Below are 16,387 nucleotides of genomic sequence, written 5' to 3' on the forward strand. Positions count from 1 at the left end.
GTCCAGATACGCCGCCATAGTAGCAACTGTTGGATTTTTGCCAGGTCCTCTATGTATGGCATGCCTAATTCAGAATGGCACGCATATGTTGAGGATCGTTTAGGTGCTAAAAGGAGGAACCTTAAAAAAGCGTTTTCAGCGATCTGTAGAGCAGAAACATCTGTGTGCCCCCAGACGCCAGCCCCATACAATGCGGTTGACTGACATTTGGCTATATAGATTTTTAATAGTTCCAGGGGCGTCTGTTTGCCCAGTTTTTGCGAGAAGGACATCAGGGCTTAAATGGCTCTCTTGAAACAATGTTTCCTGGCTTCGACTGACGCTTTCCAAGACAGTTTGTCATCTATCGTAATGCCTAGGTAGCAGTAGTGAGATGTCACTTCTATTTTTTGATTTTTGAGCAATAGGTCCTTGGGCCGTTTCCTCCCTGTGCCTGCTGTCAATACAAAGGTCTTCTTGATGTTAATATGGAGGTCAAGACTGCCCATAAAGGTCGAGTATCTGGAGAGTACCTTCTGGAGTTTACGGGGGGTCCGTGCCAGTAGGACGGCATCGTCTGCATAGAGTAGAGCGGGAATCAGGCGTTGTTTTACCTGTGGGAGGTCCTGGGCACCCCTCAAAAGCTCGACCTCCAAGCTGTTTGTATAGAGGGAGAATAGGAAGGGGGCCAGGACACAACCTTGCCTGACTCCACGCTCCACTCCAAAGGATGCCGATAACTCGCCCTTTGTGCCAAAACGGACCCTCGCAGAAGCCTTAGAATATAGTTCCCTCAGGAAGTCTAAGAGTGGAGAGTCCACCCCCATTTGTGACAGCACAGACCATAGTTTCGTGTGGGAGACACAATCAAAAGCAGCTGACAGGTCTACATACACCATGCAGAGTCTGTCCTGCTTTGCATGAATGTGCTTCCCTATAATGATGGAAAGGTTTAGGGCCTGCTCTACTGTCCCAAAACCTTCTCGGAAACCAAATTGCAGATCGGACAGAATACCTCTTTCCTCCACCCACTGCTGGAGTCGCTCGAGGATGACCCTTCCGGCTACCTTGCCCAATGAGTCCAATAAAGAAATCGGGCGGTAGCAGGCAGGGTCCTGGCGGTCTCCCTTTTTGAAGATCGGGACCATAACGGACTTCGTCCAGGACTCCAAAAGCCCCTTCTTTGCAGCCGCCGTGCATACCCTGGTGAGGATGGGGGCCCAGAGATCTGTGCTGTGTTTAAAGAAGTCCACTGGGACACCATCAGGCCCGGGAGCTTTTCCATTTCTAATTGATTTTAAGGCCAGGAGAACCTCCGAGATGTCAAACTCTATGGAGATGGGATATGTCACATCAGGGGAAATTTCATCATCATTTTCTAGATGTGTTTCTCTTTTTTGGAAGATTTTGGAAAAGTGTGATGCCCACACGGCCTCTTCTATAGCGACTTTGATTTTTGGGGTTTTATCATCTACCAGAAATGGGGATCTGACTACTCTCCAGAAGGCTTCGCTGTTTTTACTAGAGCGCTTTTGTGAAGTTCGTCCCACAAAGCCTGCTTTAATTCGGCCTTTCTCTGTTTCCGCGCAAAGAGGTATTCTTTTCTTAGCGTGGCAATTAGCTGAGAGTCTCTGTCATCTTTATTTAGTGCCACTTTTTGTTTGGAATGAGCCAGTGTGCAGTCATTATTAAACCACCCTTTCTTGTTCGAGGTTTGGGCTTTTGGCTTCACTGTAAGTAGAGACTTAATTTTGTCCAAAATTATTGAGAAATTGGTTAAGACTTCCTCATCTACCACCGTTTGGTCCAGGCATATTTTAATCTGGGGGTATACAGATTTTATCAGCTCTTCGGTAAGTTCGCCAGGGTTTATCTTCCTCCATTTTAATGTGTACCCATTTAGCTGACCCAGATCTAAGTTATTCTGACTCAGGGCTTTTACTATCATTTGGGGTAGGGATTGATGGTGGATTAAATTCAATTCCAGATTAAGGGCCGAGTGATCACTTAAGACGTTAGGGATGACTTCAAAGTTCTTGACTCTGTTTAGGAGACCAGCCGATAGAATAATATAATCTACCGTTGAGTGGTACCCCCTCCCCACATAGGTTGGTTCTAATTTGTTGGTATTACCATCTAAGGTATTAGCTATTTTAAGGTCCAAGTCTGATAACAGATCATTCATCGTAGCACCCAGTTTGGTGTGACGAAAATGGGTAAGAGAGTTACCCTTCTCCGTCACCATCCCAGCACAGTTTTTCCCCAAAAGGGTGCAATGATGTAGGTTGAAATCCCCCCCCCCATAAGAAAAAGACGGAACCCTTTCCGCCTTTTACCTCCCTTAGGCTAGATAGTTTCTCGTTTAAATTTGCTATCACCCTCAGAAGTTGTTGTTCCTCAAGGTTATTATAGAAATTGATGAGGAAGACTGACTCTTTTTTGGGTAGGGAGAGGGAGAGAAATCTGGAAATTGTCATCTAATTCAATGGTGGTTATTTTTATTTGCTGGATAGTATTAGCTATATAAATGTTTAGTCCCCCCTTTGGCCTGCCCATAGTCCCCATCAATGCTGGGGAGAAATACGTCCTGAAACCTAGAAGGTGAAGTTCCGTCAGTGACCATGTCTCCTGAAGGCAGACGATTTGGTGTCTACCCATGAGGTTCATGATACTCCCATCTTCGATTTTTGTGCGAAGTCCAGCGATGTTCCAGAAAACGACACCCAAAACTTGGGGGACCCCCTCGGGAACATCACCAGTATGAGGAACAGGAGGAATATCGGGCTTCTCTAGATTTAACCTCTCGGAGTCTGCTGTCTGTGGTGGTCAATCAACTAGCTCTAAGCCACTATACCTATTCATTGTTGGTATTCCGTTCCAGCCCTCCCAGCGTGGTGGTTCTCTATAGTTACCTCTCTGATACTGCCCTCCCCACTCCTCCCTTTCTCTGCCCCGATATCGAGAACCCACTGTGTACCAGGGTCCATCGTGAGGGGGACCATCGGAAAATCTGGGTGGATAGAAGAAAGAGAGGCGCTTTGTTCCTATCCCGCCATTTAAACTCAGGTCTTCCCCTGTGCAGATATAGTCGGCTACTCTGGGGTCTTCAAAAGTAATTAGGATGCAGTCACCCTGTATTGTTTTTCTCCCATGGCCAACCCAAGGGGCCCTTCTAACCATCAAGATTCTGGTTGAACAGTAGGGCGGAGGTGGACGGTTCATTCTAAGCCAGTGTTGGATCTTATTTCTTAGTGACGAGTTTGGCTCCGAGTTTGGATCCGCCAGTTCTGGAACACCAGTCATAATGACGACAAAGGGACTCGCTTCTGGTGGGAGATTAACAGGAAGTCTTCCGTCCAACAGTTCTCTCTCCCTCCCTCTATTTGGTTGTGTTGGTTTTGTTTTTGTTCCTGTATTGATATGTTCACCATTGGTATTAGTGGTTGTATTTGGAGGGTTTAATAGTGGCTTCTCTATTATCTTATTTCTAACCACTGTGGTTTTGGTGGATTTGCCTGCAGTCACTAAGGGGGTCGAATTTTTGTTTTGGGCTATGGGAGTAGAGCAGGGCAGCTTGCCTGCTGCCCCCTTTTGTACTCCCTGATTAGATATTAGGTTAGGTTTTATCAGGGCTGAGAGTTCAGCTAGTGCATTTTCTATCTTGGATAATCTGACTTGTAGTGGTGTAAAGGTTTGTTGTAATAAATCTCCAATTTTAGATAGCAGTTGGGTATTATAGTTTTCATCTACCTCCTGTCTTGATAGAGCATTTATTGCAGTTTCTAGGCTGATAGGAGGCAGGGTGTTGTGTGGTGTGTGATGTAACATCACCGTGTGCCTATTCTGATCTTCTATCAAAGGGGAGCTAGGTGTATTCTCTACTGTCTCAGTGTGAGGCTTGGTTAGTTTTTCTATTTTCTTATTTTTTGTGCCTACGGGTTTCTTTTTCTTTATTGCTCCCTCTCTCCTCCCTCTTGCCTGCCTTATCTCTTCCGGGGTGGGTTGGGGCACTAGGTCTGGAGTCTTTTCTAGATCTAAGATTGATTGTGTTTCGGAGAGCTGTGAGACCGATAGGTCAACTGTATTTGGTAAGCTCTGCCTTTGGCCCCCGCCTTCGCTCTGTCTTAGATCCCTGCGAGGATCTGGCGTTCTTGCGTTTGCCAGGTGCCCCATGGAAGATCTTCTAGCGTTAGCTAGGTCTTGGGATACTCTACGTTCCATGAGTGAAATACTCTGATCAATAAATGAATTGGCCCTGGTGATAAAGCTATCTATAGGACCAGTAAGTTGCCCTTTCTTTGCCGCAGTTTTGCTTCTACTTCCTCTTGGGGACATATTGGAATTTATAAAGTTATAGAAGGGTAGGATAGCCTGTATAGTCACTGAGAATATGGGGGTTCCTAGTGGTTTTTACTATATTATTTGGGGAGATAAAAGATCGATAGCAGTTCAATGGAACAATCCTATTTGATATCAAAGTTTAGGGGGGTGGCCCAGCCCGGTCCTAAGCGGTCTCTAACGGCCTTAAACGGCCCGCCCTTTGCCCGGGCTTAGCCCGGCTTGCCTGCGCGCATCCCGCGATGCGCATGAGTGGGCGTGCTTTAATAGACCGGGAAATAGGGGGCGGGAAGAGTCCCAGGTGCGCTCGGTCTCCACTGCGCACTGCTGCCTGGGACTCGCAGTCCCGCACCCTCGCAGGACCAAGCACCAGCAGGGAAAGTCAATGAGTCAGATATTTAAATTAGATTGTCACGGCACCTTGGAGCGGGCACAAGAGGTCTTCAATCACCAGGTAAGACACAGAATATCCAAACAGACGGCTGCGAGCGGCTCCCGCGGAGCGGGGGCCGCGAGCCGTATTAAGGAGCCAGAAGGAGGGGGGCGGGAAGAGTCCCAGGTGCGCTCGGTCTCCACTGCGCACTGCTGCCTGGGACTCGCAGTCCCGCACCCTCGCAGGACCAAGCACCAGCAGGGAAAGTCAATGAGTCAGATATTTAAATTAGATTGTCACAGCACCTTGGAGTGGGCACAAGAGGTCTTCAATCACCAGGTAAGGCACAGAATATCCACACAGACGGCTGCGAGCGGCTCCCGCAGAGCGGGGGCCGCGAGCCATATTAAGGAGCCGGAAGGAGGGGGGCGGGAAGAGTCCCAGGTGCGCTCAGTCTCCACTGCGCACTGCTGCCTGGGACTCGCAGTCCCGCACCCTCGCAGGACCAAGCACCAGCAGGGAAAGTCAATGAGTCAGATATTTAAATTAGATTGTCACGGCACCTTGGAGCGGGCACAAGAGGTCTTCAATCACCAGGTAAGGCACAGAATATCCAAACAGACGGCTGCGAGCGGGAGAAGTGCGCAGGCTGAGAGGCTTTCCATGGAAGACCTGATTTGGGCCCAAGCAGACTAAGATCAGACCGTAACCTTGGGGCACTGCCAGATATTGGATTATCAGCAGCTTGTGTACTCAAGGCCTGAGAAGCTTTAGCCATTCCTCTTTGTGGACATCGGCCCAGCAGAGCTCACCTAAGTTACTTATTATTATTTAGAATTTGTAAAGTGGGGCTAACATCCAAACGGCTAAGTTATCGGAGAGAAGAAGAGTCAAACATTTATTAGCAATTAGTTATCTTTGCTTGCATTTATCTATTTCCAGGGGTAGAGCCAAGTTTTCATGACCTTTCTGAAACTCAGCAGATTTGTGTTGGTGCTAGGGGACAGAGGAAGCTTATCCCAGAGATGTTCACATTGTACCTGGAAGATTCTGCCTCCTTCTCTTGTTTTGTATTAAAGTTCTAGAGGGTCTATATAGTTCAGTCATTTTCTGAAGGGCTATAGGTCCTGTGACATTTAATGCCCTGTGGGTAATGCATAGTGCCTGAAACATGCAGCTTTCCTTTACTACGTGCCAGTGTAATTTGTGTAGAGTTTCTGATGCAGAGTAATTTCTTCCTTTATTTAGTGCTAGTTTAGCTGTCAACACCTGGACCCTCTGGAGCTGTTTGATGAGGTAATCGGGACTACCTGGTAACAAGGAGTTGCAGCAGTCTAATCTATTTAGAATTGACGCATGCATCAACCGTTATCTATAAGGTTGGGGGAGTAATGGGACTACTTTCTTCAAAATCCCGAGGAGTCCATAACAGGTTGCTACTGTTTTGCTGATGTGGGCTTCCATTGAGAGTTTATTATTAATTTGTATTCCTGGGTTGCGTACCGGTTTCGATGTATTTAAGTCTGCGTTAAATGCCCAAGTCCAGAAGTGTGTGGGGAGTTGCGGCTGTATGTTTGATGGTGAGCAGCATGGAAATTTGGTCTTTTCTCCATTGAATTTCAGTGTGTTATCATTCATCCATTGGGTCATCATCTTTAAACAGGATGGAGATTATTCAATTGGTTAGGGTCATTGTTCAGGGATATTATTAGTTGGGTGTCTTCTGCATAGTTTACGAACGTTATCCCAAAATATGTTATCAAAGTTATCAGTGTTTTAGGTATATATTAAACTGAATAGGGCTTGAGGTGGATGCCATGCTTAATAGCTCTATATTTTCATGTAAAAGGTGGGAGGGTTATTGCTGGTGATATGTCCAAGCTGTAAGACTCAAACCAGTTGAGCATTATATCTCTCACCCCCATCTTCTTCGGACGTGCAAGCAGGATTTGATGGTTGACCTATCAAACATGGCGAATAGATCCTATAGGATCAAAATTGCTGTTTTACCATTGTCCATTTTTTTCATATTACGCTGGTGGATAAAATGAATGCCATCTCTGTTCCATGTGCAGGCCTAAAGCCCATTTGCTCTCGTTCTAGCAGATTATTTTATTCGACTTATACTCCTTTTAATTAGACCCAGGTTTTTACATCTACCAAAAAAGAGAGTATGGCCCTGGGCCCGATGTACTAATATCTTTTCACAAACTAATGTGTGCAATTGGACACTGATTGGATTGTGAATAGGTATGCAATTTTACCTGCAACCTATGCACAAAGAGGATGAATTGCACATTGCCAAATTACAGAAGATCACAACGGCAGCTGCCTAAGTGCATATTAATTAGGCAGGTCACTGTTTATGATCTGCATTTGGCTGATAATAAATGGATGGTGGCCTTCAAGGAACAGCAAAACTCTATCCCTACATTTGCATTCCCAATTTAGTAAAAATTGTGGAAAGCCAGCAGTGATACCCTGGACAATGGCCAGCTACACTCAGAGGATCCCAACATAACTCCAAATTGAGACATTGTTTCTCTTTTTGAATTAATTGCCATCCCAACATGAGGAACGGTACATTTTCTGTGGTATGTGGCTCCAAGTGCTATCACAAAACATTGATATATTCCATTACTACTCCCAATTGGAAAGGGATGACCCTTTCACACTCCTTCCTAATTGTGATTAGCAATGAGTCACAAATGAGGCACAAAAGGCATTTTGTGAGTTGGAAATGCCTTTGATGCATTGTATCTGTTCCAGCAGAAGCTTTTTCTTTCCTTTTTCGTTTCTGGGACCAACAATGACTTTAAAACTAGTCACTTTACTCAGAATATAAACGTCACCCACTGAGGCATTGGTCCTCTGATGGACCTTGCTTCGTCACAGTGAGTGGTGAGAAATCAGGCTGTCAAACTGTTGGCCAACTAATGAGGACCAATAATTAGTACAAATAATCAATAAGGTCCACCCCACGTAGAGTTAGTGTGTACCCTGTTGTTAGTGGAATACACCATGCATGTTAAAATACCCCGTTACACACCAAAAGGGCCCTTGGTGTCATGCTTCATCATCGGGGTCTTCCCGCCCCGCTGCGGGACGGGGCAGTGCTGCGACAAGCGACTACGCTGGAGCACCTTTAGATGAGGGTGCTATGTGAGTGAAATGGAGTGAGTGTCAGTGGGGTCAGGAGTGATATACAAAGGTGATGTTAAAAAATACCTGGCCTAGTGATAGAAAAAACTTTTTAATAGGCACTGGCTGGTATTGTTAAAAAATGTAATTCAGACAGATAAAGCTGGTTAATGGGCTTACTCTCCTGTGTGGGTCAACATGTTTCGGGGCGCAGTGCCCCTTCGTCAGGACCGGGGGCAGATCCCCCTGTCACTCACTAGTGTCACACCACAGTAAAAGATATACTAAGGTGTATGTACAAATAGATGTGAAGTTGATGTCTTATCAATGTGTGTGGATATATATTTTATATTTACACACTTCCTACTACTGTCAGAATTCCTGATGTAGTATGCTTTTTAGAGGGTGGAGTCAGTGCCCCATGAGCCAGCTCTAGACAGAAGGGTATTTGGGGTCCAATCAACTCCCAGCACGTCGGTGCTTCCTCCTTCGTCTGCGGCTTCCACTTGGGGTGGACCTTTTTGATTATTTGTACTTCAGAAAAGAGGAGGACGTGCCCACCTTGGTGCCACCCAGCACCACCTCTTCACTCCCCCTTTTTAATTTTTCCTGACCAATAATTAGTAGCCAACTCACAAATTAGTGATCAAATTTAAAATACACTCAGGACCATGCTATAGACATAGAGAATTGCAACTGGAAGACCAAACCTTGTAAAGAAGATCAATCTACAAGAATCATGCATACCAGAAGCGCTGCTTTGTTACACAGAACAATAGTAAATTAATTTGATGTTCTGAAAATGCATAAATCATGCATTAGAAAACATATAATTGTAAGCACAGTTTCAATGGAAAGAACATTAAGACACATACAATAAAAGACTTAGACAAATTTTAGATACATTTGCTTTTCCATTAAAGATCCAAAATCAATGCATACATGTACGATTTTAAGCAGTTCAAACATGCGTCTTACAGCACGTAGTGTAAAACCACACATTTAGCCAAAGTACATTTATTGCAAATAAAAGAATCCATAAAGAGGATGGTTTAGGGTATGGTTTCCTATCACCAGCAAAGGTGAGAAGATGGTTCAGAGGAGTTCTCCTAGCAAGGAAAAGGGATTAGATTAGATTCTGTAGTGTAGTTCCTATTATCCCAATAGGCTCTGCGCATTGGAATAATACCTTCAATAGTATAGGCCTAGACCAGACGTTAGCTAGGTCTTCTATTGTCGATATTAGACTTAAAGTTTTGGGTTTGCCAGCTAGCTCAGAGTTCACTAGAAACTTTCTCGAATAGGCAAGTAGGAGTTGAACCTCCCTGGATAGACAAGAAGGGATTTAGTTTCTGACAACCATAGAACATGACAACTTTGCTCTCCCCTAATCAAGAGTGTATCTCTAGAGTCGTGTGAAAACAAAAGACAACTTATTTTACTCAGTCAGTACGTGCATTCTTAGTCTCACCAGATTGTAGAGAAAAGGAAGAGACGGGCGTGTTCAATAAAAGATGGTATTTATTGATCAGTCTCTTTTCTCATACAAGAGAAATGGATCGATATTATCGCAATACTTATGGTTAAGTAAAGTGCATACAATAAAAGCAGAAGTATAAAATAATACTGTAAAAACATTTATATGGTTTCTAAGCCATAAGGTGGTTTAAAATTGATAAAATAGATATATACATACATACATTTGACTAATCGTACTCAACTGGTGTTTCTAACTACGCCTACCCCGGTGTACCTGACCTAAGCCTAATACGTGGGCGGGAATAGAAAGTAGCAGTTTAAGTAAAGTTTGTTTTGCCAAGTGACTGACTCAAGAATTCTCTGCGAGGGGTTATTCAGTTCTGTACCTGGAATCTAGGATGAATGAGGGATGGTATCTCTCGTCTCTGGTCTCGATATTCCAGGCTGCCTGCGAGGGCTACCCGGAAGCGCCGGAGCTGGATTTCTCGGCAGGAGAAAGCAGCGTCTCGTTCTCAGCGCGTCAGGAAGGCGGGGCTGCGCCAGCGGGGTCTGCTCTGCTCTGGGCTTCGGCAAGTCTGGCTGCTCCGATCTCGTCACCACCGCGTGTGTTTGCTTAAGGCAATACCGGTAATATTTATACCTGTAAGGTGCCGAGATTGACGTAAGGATGGACATAGATACGTCAATAAGGATGTCATACGACTTGGTCGTTAGCACATTCTTTTGCTGAAGTTCTCGATGAAATCAAAACAATGGCCGCAGGGTTTTTCCCAGGTTGTCATAGGTTTGATTTGTTTTGAGAACTCCGTATGCCTTATCAGGGGCTGGAGGAATATCGCTTGTCTAATTAGATGGCAAGCGTAATGACCTAATCAGATAACACGTTCCTGTGCCGTGGTGTGGCTTAATCAGATAACGGTTTCTGCATCATGGGATGGCTGCTAGTTAACTTGTTAACCAGAACAGGGTCAGGAAAATGGGGATCGATACAGAACCTATAGGAATACATCACAATTCCACTAAGGAAAAGTCCATGGGCAGGGGTACGGGGAATAGAGCAATAATAAGGAAATTCCAAGTCTGGTCTCTTACTAGACAGATCCAAATCGCCCAGCAGGGAAGTTAATCCGCAAAGGGAAAAAGGCAAAGTGCATTGAAAGTCTGACGCGATGGTGGGTAAGTGGGAAATTGAGGGAGAGATTCCATCCCTTCTCCTTAGAAAGTTACTTTTAATACCAAAAATAGTTAATGTGTGACATCAATTGTCACCATACTATGGTCTGACCATCATGTGACCATTCTTCCGCTCATCAGGTACAAAATCGATACTCCAACCAATTTCCCCTGTTGCTCATGAGAAACGACTCTCCACTCCGTCCTCACAGGTTAGTTGGCAAAGCCCCTATTTAGGGGCCGATTATGATAGCATTTTTGCGCATCCTCCGGGCCGGCGGAAGGCACCGCCGGCCCGGAGGAAGCGGAAAAACGCTTCGGAGCCTCAAAAGACCCACCGCGATTTTAGGATGGCGGTGGGTCTGGGATTCCGTCCGCAGCTTTTCCGCCGCGGTCGCCTTCCGACCGCGGCGGAAAAGCTCTAACATGGCTGCCGGTGTCTATCAGACACCGCCAGCCATATTAGGATGGTGTGAATGTCATGCTTTTCCGCGGCGGCTTTTCCACCGTGGAAAAGCATACGGAGTTTCACTTTGGGGGTCCGTTGCGGGCCCCCTGGGTGAAGGGGGGGTGGGGGGTGCACATGGGGGGTACCTATGGTACCCCCCCTGCATTTGCGTGCACAAAGCAGCAGGCACCGCGGTGCCTGCCGCTTTGGCATGCAAATGCGATGCATGCATTTTTAACATTGCGGCGGGTGCAGCTTGAAGCTGCACCCGCCGCAATGTTAAAGATAGAGGATGTGACCGCCACCCTGGAGGTCACATCCTAATCTGCTCGGAGGGAACGCCGCAGCCCATGTGGACGTTCCCTCCTCCTCAGGGGTCGCGGACGGACTCAAGTCAGTCCGCGATCCTAATCGACCCCTAAGTTTGTTGCTCTTTATGTGTTAAATCGAAGGGTCAAGTACGAAGAAAGTATCTCGTACTTTTAGGAATGTAGTGTGAATATTTTAAAGAAACAACATTATGAAAACGTAACAAGAGTACATTACATTAGGCCATGAAATGAGGCAGACCTAAGGGAAAAGGCCTTTTAATGCATTTTAAAGTCAGCATTTCTAAATTAGTACAAAAACAAAACCACATATTGAGGTTCAAGCATAATGAAATAAATCAAGCATATCATACAGAGAAATAACTATAACGTTTGTCAGTGATTATTGCATAGAAATGCTCAACTCTAAATATGGCCTACAACCACAATTTTAAAAGTACACACATGCAAGCTATTCTTAAAAATCATTATAATAAAATCAATTTAAGATATATAAGACTAATAATATCAAGCGTTAGTGTTAAAGGTTTCAGCAATATACAATGTAACAATTTTAACTTGGGCCAGTTTTTCATTTGCTATGGTGCATTACAATGAAGAAATAGAGATGCTACGTTTCAGCATTAATATTTGCACAATCATGTGTAAGTGTCATTTGTTACATACTACACTTATTACGAATGTGTGTTATTTCGCATTATAGAAAGCTTTTCCATCAATAATCTTTCCTCAAAACTTTGCTAAAATAATAAAATAATTAGTAAATAAACATGTTAAATTATTCGCAAAACTCTTTTTTTTTTATAAATCCAAGCACGCTTCTACAGTGCTGGTACTTCAGCTATTCTCAGTTTCAGTGTTATTTTTCTAAACGTGTGCAAAGTGCACATTCACATTTTATTGTAATATTTGTTTTTTATGTTGTGTAAAGAATGATCAGCTTTTGCGCTGCAACATATACTTGTATTTTGTGATTGAAAAGCCCATTATTTTGCGTGTTGCGGTCTGTAAGACATCAAAATGGAATTTCACATCAGGCCCTTAGTTCTCCAAGGTCATTCCATTGTTAAAACGTGAGTCCAGGAGCTGGTTATCAGGACAAAACAAGTACTACAGAAGCTACTGGCAGGATGGAAAATTGTTGACCCTAGCACAACATCTGTTGCCAGGCTAGGTAGGATGTCTGGGATAAACACCACCAGGAGTAGGTGGTCTGACTGTGCAATTCTAACAAAAGGGTTGGTCCGCGTAGGCTGTGCTCAGGGCAGTGGCTGTCAGTTGCTCAGTGTCAAGTGAAGGAATGGAATGGATATCAAAACAAGGAAAATGAGGCTTGACAGGCCTAGGGAAAAACTGCATGTTGGTCCCTCTAGCCACTTTTTCCATTTTTGCCAGCTCCAATAAGCACCAGTTTCTAAGTATTAAAAATATTTACTCCTTGTAAAGAGAATACATGAGACCAGGAACCATCTGGTTGGATGCCAACATACGCTGCCACATTATTAATGAAGACGGCAAGCTTAGTTTCAATCAAAAGTCTACTGTCTACAGACTCAAGCAACTATTGCACTGAGCATGTATTCTCACGTTAAAGGCAGGAGTGGGCAAAGACCATAATGGAGGGCATCTTTCAAAGAGAAGAGATGGCACTGCCTATTTTATGTAGAACTTTAGAACCTACACTCAACCCTCAAACATACATTGACATATGTGAGAAACTCCTCAGAGGGTATAGATTTAGAAATCTCAGAAATGTCTTGGATATTTATCTGGAGAACAGCAGCAAAATCTTCTATATGTGTAAGTATGAAACTGCTTTAAAAAACCCAGCTCCAATACCAGGTCGTTTGAGGTTAATATATGGGTGTTCAGAGCACTGGTGGGGGAGCTGTACCAACATTTGGTCATATACAGTGATTCTGGACTCAAATAGTGCAGAACATTAAAGACATCACCAATGTACAACTACAGATGCAATCACTTGTAAGCACAAAAATTGTCACTGGTAAAGCTGATGAGAAAGAAGTAAGAAGCTTAATGGCCTGGTTTTCGGATTTGGGTCCATCGCTGGGACCTCTCAAAGGTGCGACTGACATCATAATACCCTTGCACCTTCTCTTTGGAGTAAAGTGGCAGGGTGGTGTAAAATCGTACTTCTCTTCCATGTGCATGTCCTTGGTTTTGGACTTAGGCTTATAAACCACTTGGAGCGAAACCTACACAAAGGGTGCAACTTCTCATTGTCTTTGGAGTCATATAGCTTCACCTCCCAGCCTTGGATCAACTTAGGGTGCATGAGGCCACATATATTGGATGACCAAAGCCCAGATACACCTCATTCAGATCCGTGAATGGCATCTGCTTCCAGCATTCACAGCATGGCTTAAAATCAGTTTTTGTAGGTGGGGACTTTGTTCTCTAACACACTGGTAAAATTGCGTGGATTTTGTCAGAAAACTGACAACGTTTGGAGCAGAGCTCCAGATCTGTGTCAGAGGGCATGGAAAGAAAAGACCCGATGTCAGAGTGCAGGGTTAGTGCTCAGCCACGGCTGCTGCAGTTAAGAGTGGTAGGGCAGTGGGGCCGGCTGGGGGGGATTTCGAGAGAGGACCACAAGTGAAAATTAAATAAATAATTAATTTTCCCTCGTGGTCATCTCTCAAAATCTTCTCCAGCCGGCCCCACCGCTCTTACCTGCAGCGGCTTCAGCTGGTAGTGCTCATATGTGACTGTGCTTCATCACTTGAGTGGTGTGTAGTCAGCACGGGGCCACACGCAACATGGAGGTGCATGGGAGCACTGCTATGGAGAAAGTTTGCAGGATCAAGTATGGCACCTAGTGAGTATTTTAAGGTGCGAAATTTTCAGTTGGAAGTATCCACCAGAAAAATGCTAAAACACGCTTACAAAAAACAATAATCCTGTTGCTATTCACCAAAGTTATACCCCGATATACTCCAGTAGCACTACAGCCGAAACAGGCTAAAACCTAATGTGACCAAGACTTGGGATCAGTCACACACATGGTCACGTACAAATACTGCACGGGAATCTCATATAAATCAACGTGGGCTGAGAATAAAACACAAAGAGAAAAATAGCAGAAAACATAACTTTTTGTTTAAAAGAAAAAAATCACAAATAATTCAATATATTTTATTTGATTTTAAAAAACAGACACACAATAAACAAAGGTAGAATTAGTAGAGAACCTTATAACAACATGGTTTCACTACCTTTCTACAACGTGCTAATACAATGGGGTGGGGGTTCAATATTAACAACTCCACCATATGCATTACTAGATGAAACTCATCAAACTGTCAACCAATCAAGCACATCCTGCCCATATAAGACAACCCACAGCCAAAACACCAAGTCAGTGAAAGTCCTAAAACTCTTTCTTTTTGTGGACTAATTACCAGAGAAGGATAAAGAGGATCAACATCTTTGGTAAGTCCAGGGAAGCAGCAGTAGCATGATAGCACTTCTCTGTGGATGAGATCCTTTGCATGTTGCATCCTGGATTGTTGCTACTGAAGCAGGACCAAGACTGATGTGCATATGGCTGGGTCTAATCTGAGATGTCATGGTGGGCAAAAGAACAAAGGTTTGGAATGCTACCCCAAGGGATTGCCAGTGGTTAAAGTTATTGCAAGCATTCTTCCATCACCCTTTGTGTGTTTGACATCACATTACCTGTAACAGGGACCACCATTTCCATAACAGACCTCACTAGCTCTCCATCAACAGGCAAGACTAGTGAAGCGATGCCAGGGGCTACTTCACTGGTGTGAACACTGCCTTTCCTGGGTGCATACACAAACTTTACACTTTCAGACAATCAACTATTTCGATTTTGATGACATGTGGCTAGTACGTACGTTTAACTAACCTATAGTAGGACTGAATATGTGCTTGGGGAATGCATTCATAAAGATAGTCATCCATGACGTCACCCAATCATAGTACACATGTGACTATAATTATAGGCACATAGGTAATGTCTACAGTGTTATCATGGTAACCACATTAGAACAAATATGTATTATTTTCAGGTGATGCCGGGTAAGCCCACTCTACCCATCTCCTCACTCTTTCTGACATCCATCCACCCTACCTAAACAGGAGTACAGCAGTATATACAGGAGTCATTATTGAGTAAACATTTTACATCTTTAAATCTTTAGATGTCTATACCATTCAGGAGGGTTGCTTCAGTGATCCCCAGTAGCAGTGTTCAAAATCACTGTATCATTTGCACAACATCGCTAAGCAATGATGCTAATATGTAAACCTTCCCCCTGAATTACGGCCCTATCCAAGTTTCTGGAATAGGCCGCCGACAGGGTCTGCCAGTGTGCGACTGACTGCTGGCATAACATTTCACATGAGCTACTAGTTTGGGTGCTGCACCACAGCTATTAGACAGCATTGAGCCAATGACAATTAATAGACTTTGTCACAGTCCACACATACTTTCCTGAGACACCACTGTTGAACCGCTATAATTTCACAATCAAATTTACTTCTGTACTTGTTATATGCCTTTGCACACTTTACACTCATATTTATCAAAACAATTAGTCAGTCAATTCACTTTATTCGATACTTATGAAAATAAGACCATGAAAGTACAAATATGCAAAACCTTGGTACGTAAAAAAAACAATTAAAAAACAACATTCATTAAAACGGTAGTTACATTCATAGTTATTAAACAGGTGGTAAAAAAAAACAGGTGATGAAAACTAGAGTCAACAATTCATTCTTACTGAAGTAATTTAGTACAGCAGGTTCATGAAGAAGATAAAGTTTAATAAGGACAAACAGCTTGTACATCCACAGTCAATGAAGAGCCTCATATTCTCCCAACTCCCCACACATAGAATGTTCACCCAGAGAGAATAATAACATTTTAAGCATGTGCATGACATTCTACACTAAAGTACAGTAATAAGAAACTAATAGGAATACTACACTTACATATAATGCAATCCTCTGATCAACGCAATCTATCATTCATTGTTACACCAAGACCAGACTTGTAAACTCTTTTCAGATTAGAGCACCCCACATGTATTGTGTGGAGAGATTACCTAATTTATGTTGACATACACAAACATA

This window comes from Lissotriton helveticus, chromosome 2_1, assembly GCF_964261635.1.
Source record: "Lissotriton helveticus chromosome 2_1, aLisHel1.1, whole genome shotgun sequence".
NCBI lineage: Eukaryota > Metazoa > Chordata > Amphibia > Caudata > Salamandridae > Lissotriton > Lissotriton helveticus.